Source organism: Mobula hypostoma, chromosome 11 (genome assembly GCF_963921235.1).
Source record: "Mobula hypostoma chromosome 11, sMobHyp1.1, whole genome shotgun sequence".
NCBI lineage: Eukaryota > Metazoa > Chordata > Chondrichthyes > Myliobatiformes > Myliobatidae > Mobula > Mobula hypostoma.
The window spans coordinates 76,649,018-76,655,676 of record NC_086107.1 but is presented as its reverse complement, the minus strand read 5'-3'; the positions used below and the strand labels follow the sequence as shown (position 1 = coordinate 76,655,676).

Genomic DNA, 6,659 nt, shown 5'->3' with positions numbered 1-6,659 from the left:
ATCTCTAGGAAGAGGTACAGTCGACATTTCAGGCCAAGACCCTTCGTCAGGACTCCTGATGAAGGGTCTCAGCCTGAAACGTCGACTGTACCTCTTCCTAGAGATGCTGCCTGGCCTGCTGCGTTCACCAGCAACTTTGATGTGTGTTGCTTGAATTTCCAGCATCTGCAGAATTCCTGTTGTTCAAGTGGAAAGATGTTTTTGAGTTAGTAGGGACAATAGAGCCTAAGTATGTTTCACATCCTTCTGTTGTCTCGTCTGTCTCCGGTACCCCCTATTGCAAAGGTTTTAGGAACACCTTTCTGTAAAACTCTCACTCATCTGACCTGAGTATACACTACCGCAGTCAAAAAGCAAAGGTGACTCCAGCGGTCTCACTTGACTACAACTGGCTTACTGCAATTTCCACAATTGCACCCTGATGAATATAACCTTGAACTGGTCTAAATCTAAGGGCATCCTCCGTGATTGCTTGCATCCAAGCTGAAGACGAGTGGACACGGAGGTTTAACAGAATTCAGCAGTCAGAGACATTAGGCCCACCACGACAACTCGGCCTCGGTCTCGGTGGTTGCTGGTGCGACGCGCACGGTCCCGTCAGGGTCTAGGGGAGCATAGTGCACGCGCACGGCTACCAGCCGGGTGGCGTAATCGAGAAAGGAGGAGGTCTTGCGCAGGCGCGTTGGGAACCAGCACGGAAGCTGTGGTTGCGGAGGACAGTGGTCTGGAGGGACGGGTGAGTGAGATGGGAGCGTGTGGGAATGGGGATAGACTGGCCGCCCTCCCGCCAACGGTGCTGTATGGCCGGAACTCCCACTGGCCCCGGGACCCTGTTCCTGGAGCGCAGGTGACATACCGAGGTCGACGGTGGCTGCGGCAGGGTTCTTGCGGAGAGGGGTCGGGGTGGGTCTCTGCGGAAGGGCCGGGCCCTGGTGTTCACGCCACCCTGAGCGCTGGTGTCGCATCCCGTGCCCCTTTTACAGCGGAGGTTTAAAGGCAGATCCTGTGGAGGCAGTCGCCCTATCTGCTTCATATGAATCGCGGCTGTTCTGGTAACGGCTGACCTATTTTTGTTTTGGTATCATATTGTTTTTTCCCCTCACCATTGACATTCCCGTCCCTGATCCTTTACATCAAGCGCTAATTGTTGCCCGTGGTTCAGTAGCTCTGTTAATAGAGGTCACATGAAGGAATCTGCAAAACCCACCTATCAATTTTGTGGTGGCCTGCGGCTGAGTGGATGGATCTGGGCCTGGTGAAGAGCTTTCCACCAGTGCATGTAGTGCTTTGGGTACCATGGATCCACTGTGTAGGGCAAGTAATTTGTCCTTGTGCCATCTTCTGCCTTTCTGCAGATGGCCTCTGCAGTTGCGTGTAGGATAATTGTGTGTTGAATATGTGAAGGTGGAACATGTAAAAGATACTTTGATGAGGATTATGTACAAGACATCTAATCCAACTTCATTCTTTTTTTAAAGGAGAGGTGGGTCTTAAGTTCTCTGATACCTTCTGTATTTCAGTGCTACCACTTACTCTCACCTCCCTTCTACCAAGTGTAAGTGTGAGTGCAGGAGTACCATTTTCTGCATTTTACAGGGTAAACCATGTGCTCTGCAAATTAGACTGTTCCCCTGATAGATGACTAGTGATTTTGTTCTAGGTTATGGATCTGGTGTTTCCATCTGGAGGAACTCAGCAGGCCGGGCAGCGTCCGTGGAAACGAACAGTCAACGTTTCGGGCCCGAAACGTTGACTGTTTGTTTTCACAGATGCTGCCCGACCTGCTAAGTTCCTCTAGCGTAGGGGTCGATCTTTGAGACTTTCCCAGTAGATCCTGAAGAAAAATCAAAAATAAGTAACACAAATACTGTTGTAATGTGAGCATTATAAAAGTAAGTAATACTAATTAGGATAATGGTAATATAGCAATATTTTCGCTAAAAAGCTGTTTGTAAAGAGAGATTGTTTCCGGGTTGTGTGGGTTTAGTTCCGTTCTTTCTGCCCAGTGCGCATATGTGTAGTTCGCCCGGCATGCACCGCGTTTTCAGCGTAGCCTGTGCTGCGTCAAAGTGACCAATCAGATTAGATAAGAGTACAGACTGTCACAAACATCAATATACAGCATTGTCCCCAACCTCCGGGCCGCGAAGCATGCAGGGATGCAGCGGTAGTCAGGATGCACACAGCACATCTTTAAGAAAAAAAGGCCGAAATAAACAAACTAATTAATTAGGTGCCGCCCGGTACGTAAATGTCGGCTCAGATCAGAGGCGACGCAATCGTCAATTGCTCATGATATCCTGATAGCATAGTGGAGGCTCCACGAAAGAAGGCGAAAACATACAAATTCCATCCAGAATTTAAAGACGCCTACCCCCCCCCCCCCGCGCAATTCATGCCTGGAAAGTTGAGCTGAAATCGGGGTTGAAGGCCCAGCAATCGTTTTCCACAAAACATGCTACTCAAAAATAAGGCTGTTATTGAAGCATCATTCTGTGTAAGTCACCTTTTGGCTGAACACAAGAAGCCTTTTGCAGACGGCGATTTATTCAAGGAAGCAATGGTACTGCAGAGGCTGTTTTAATGACTTTAAAAACAAAAACGGCATCACAGCTGCAATACATAATATACTGCTTGGCCCTGCAACAGTGACAAAGAGGGTAGAGTCACCGTCAGAGGACATGATTATTTTTCACTACAGTTTGATGAATCCCTGGATGTAATGCAAACAGCACAGCTTGTTGTATTTGTCAGAATGGCTTTCCAGGATTTTACAACAAAGGAGGACTTCCTCACTCTTTTGCAATTAAAGGAAAGAATGAGAGATGAGGATATTTACAATGAGTTTAAAGAAAATGTCCGTGAAAATGACATCCCCATTCATAAACTGGTGGCAATTACTACTGATGGGGCCGAGCAATGCGCGGTGTGTGCATTAGTTTTACAGCACTAAAAGTCAGTCCTTACTTCAGGTCAACTTATCAATGTGAAATTGCATTTTCACAGATGAAAATTATTAAATCTAAGTACAGGAGCTGACTTACTGACAGCCACCTCACTAGGGTTGCCAACTTTCTCACTCCCAAATAAGGGACAAAAGTAGCAGTCAAATCCCAGGACATTTGTGTTTACCCCGAGAAAGACTACCGTGACCATGAAGTCTTGCGCAGGCACCTGTGTGTGCATGCGCGTACATGCCAATTATTTTTACCCCACGAATCGGTTTTGGCTTTATCTTCATTATTTCTACTTTATGTAGGCTGTGTATTGATCATATCATTCCTGCTTTCACTATATGTTAGTGTTATTTTAGGTTTTATTTGGTAGATGTTATTTGGTATGATTTGGTAGGTTATTTTTTTGGATTTGGGAACACTCAAAATTTTTTTCCATATAAATTAATGGTAATTGTTTCTTTGGCATCAAGCATTTCGGCACGAAAGGTTTCATAGGAACGCTCTACTTTAGTGGGGGAAATACGGGACAGTTGGCAACCCTACACCTCACAGACTGTCTCAGACTGGCTGTCTGTAGTTATGAGCCAAATTTCAGGGAACTAGCAGAAAGTATTCAGCCCCAGTCATCACACTGAGTGCAACAGTCAATTTTTATTCATTTATTTTTCGTGTTGAAATAAAATTAAATAATGAAACTTAGAATTAAAGGTGTGAAGTATTGTAATATTCTTAAAGAAAGACATCTATGGACTGTTTGATATGCTAGTTACAGTGTTTTCTTGTTTGACTTAATTTGAAAGTTTGACAAAAGTATTTTGATAATTCAAATAACAATTCGCCCAAATAAAAGGCCTCAAATTGGAAGTACAATCTGAGCTGTTTTTTCTCTAAACCATTTAGTAGGTAGATCTTGCCTTTCACTGAGGTCGAGGTAGGGGATCTTGGGCTTAAAAAGGTTGGTGACCACTACTCTAGCGTATTGCGCGTGTTGCTTTGACCCCAGCATCTGCAGAGTATTTGGTGTTTCCATCTGTAGCAAACTAAACTTGCAATTCAGTTATTTAGTGGCGCATTTGCATTTGTAGTGTTATGGTCAATGTTTGGTTTATTGGTGTGCATGCGTTTTACAGTTGATAGATGAGCCATCCATGAGAAGTGACTGCCAATCCAGAGTGATTGTCTGCTCCGCTCATCCAGAAGAATGATACAGATAGGGCAGTTTACACCTGTCCTTTGCTTGGTAGTGTGAGATATTACAATGGATGTCTTTCAGTAGGTCTCATAGTCATACTGTAAACCAGAATTAAACCAACTACTAGGCTTTTTTGTGAGTAGTGTCCTGGTAATATGTAGGGCAGATTCATATTGGCGAAAGGCTGAGAGCATAGTATTAGAAGGTAGTAAATTGTATATAGTGAAAATTGTGGCGGTAAGTTGGGAAGAAGTTCTTGCATTGAATGGTCTCAGAGTCATATTTGTACCTCAGCTGCTCAACAGTTTGCCTTTTTTGGTGAGGCAGGTTTACATAAGGGTGGGTTCAGGTCCATGTTAGGGTGCAGTGTTTGACTGTATCCTTGCTGAAAGAAAGCTGGCAAGAAAAGCTAAAGGAAGGTGAAGGTGAAGAAACATCATGGGCACAACTATCCATATTGTTGGGGACCTATTCAAAAGGCAGTGCCTGAAGGCTGAATCCATCTTCAAGGACTCCTACCATCCAGGACGTGCCCTCTTCTCATTGCTACCTTCAGGGAGGAGTACCGGAGTCTGAAGATCCACACCCAGTGTTTCAGTAACAGATTTCCCCCCTCTGCCATTACTATTCCTCTTTTGCTCTATTTTTTTTCTTTCAGTGTACTACTGTCACTCGAAACAAATTTCTCAACCTATGTCAGTGATAATAAACCTGATTCTGAAGAAAGATCACTTGCTTTTCTTGCAAAAGAAGTACTTTTGCTGTTGTCCATGTTGTACAGGAGTATAGCAGTCAATTTATACACCACCAGCTCTCACAAACAGCAATGTGATAATGAGCAGATAATCCATTTTTTTAATGTTTGTTGAGGGATAGATACTGGCTAGCATATAGGAGTAACCTCTCTGTTCTGTTTACAAATATTGTGAGGCATTTCATGTGCTCGTGAGAGGGAAGTTTTGTTCACTTGTTCTGCATTCACACTGGGATCCCATTCTGAAATTTTTATGCTAAAGGTGGTGGAGTAGGGCTTGTTTTCACAACAATCTCATTTAAGCAAGAACTCTACCAACTGAGCCACGTGAACACTGAGCACAGAAACAAATTTCTATCTGGTAATAAAATAGTTGCTAAAATGCAGCTATTCTGCTGTGGCATCTTTATGGGTGTTGCAGGATCACACATGGTAGAGTCATGACAGGCCATCAAAGTTGAAAAAGCTCTACCTTATTGAATCCGTGGTAGAATCTGCTTGGCATACTTTGAAGGCATCTTTGTACAGGGTGTTGATGTGGTCACATTTAGGATATTGTGTTCTATTAATGGGAAGACTGCAGAGGAGATTTACGAGGATGTCACTGGGGTTATAGAGAGAGGTCAATCAGACTGCAACTTTATTCCCTGAAGTGTGAAGTGTAAGAGAAGTATATAAAATCACAAAGGACTTAGATGGGTGAATGCCCTCTGTCTTTCCCCCAGGGCTGGGCAATCAAGGACTAGAGCACATAGGTTTGAGGTGGAGGGGAGAGATTGAAAAGGAACTTGAGGGGCAACATTTTAACCCAGAGGGTGGTCCATATATGGAATGAGCTGCCGGGGTAGTAGTTGAGGCAGGTACATTAACAACAGTTAAATAGTACTTTGATAAGTACATGGTAAAGGCATAAGGGCCAAATGTGAACAAATATTGCTAGCTTAGATGGGAGTCTTGGTTGGCATGAACCTGTTGGGCTGACTATCTATGGAATGGGAAGACTGTAGGGGATATTGTAGGCTGTTTTGGGCCAGGTGGGAGTAGGTAGGTGTGTGCTCATGCAGTACAGGTCGACCCTCACTAATCCGACTACCTGTAATCCGGTTCCTTCGATAATCCGGCATTGATTATGCCTAATGTGATCCTTCTGTAATTTGGCATTTTCACTAATCCGGCACTCCTCAGGTCCCAATGGTGCTGGATTAGTGAAGGTCGACCTGTACTTCATTTACAGGGTAACTCACAGGCATCTATTTCACAGAAATCATAGAAATGTGAAAAGGGCTGAGACCCTGGTAGCTTTGATGCCCAACAATTGTTGGATCATAAGATGCTCCAGCCACCATGTCCAATGTGCATATCATGTAGCTCGGCCTTCCATTGATCAGGATCAGCCGTGGATGTTGCGTCTTAGCTACCTATGCAGGCCAGGGCAGTTTGATATTGAGAGCAAACTGTTGCCCATACAGAAGGCTTCCTCTGTCCACACAGCTGATGAATCCAAAGAAATGGCAGAGACTGATACAGTTTGGCACCAGCGGCGTCACAGGAGTTCCCAGTCAGTGTTGAACTCAACGTGGAACTGCCTAAGGAATTCCAGTTCCGGATTTTTCCTCTGGGTTTACTCCTGAAGCCTTTCCCATGAGTAGGTACAGTAGTAAGGCAGTAGACTTTTGAAATCAGAGTTTACCTTCTGGATGAGCTGCCAACTGCAGCTGATGAGCCCATCTGCCTGAAGCAACTGGTTTTAAGGCAC

General features: G+C 44.5%; 1 protein-coding gene across 1 annotated transcript in view; it reads left to right on the top strand.

Annotated features, from left to right (window-relative positions):
• The first annotated feature begins 677 nt into the window (after positions 1-677).
• madd (MAP-kinase activating death domain) overlaps positions 678-6,659 on the top strand; it is a 183,895-nt gene continuing 177,913 nt past the window's right edge. The window contains exon 1 of the mRNA XM_063062301.1: positions 678-736. The gene's annotated coding sequence lies outside the window, so the exon portion shown is untranslated. The remainder of the gene's footprint in view (positions 737-6,659) is intronic.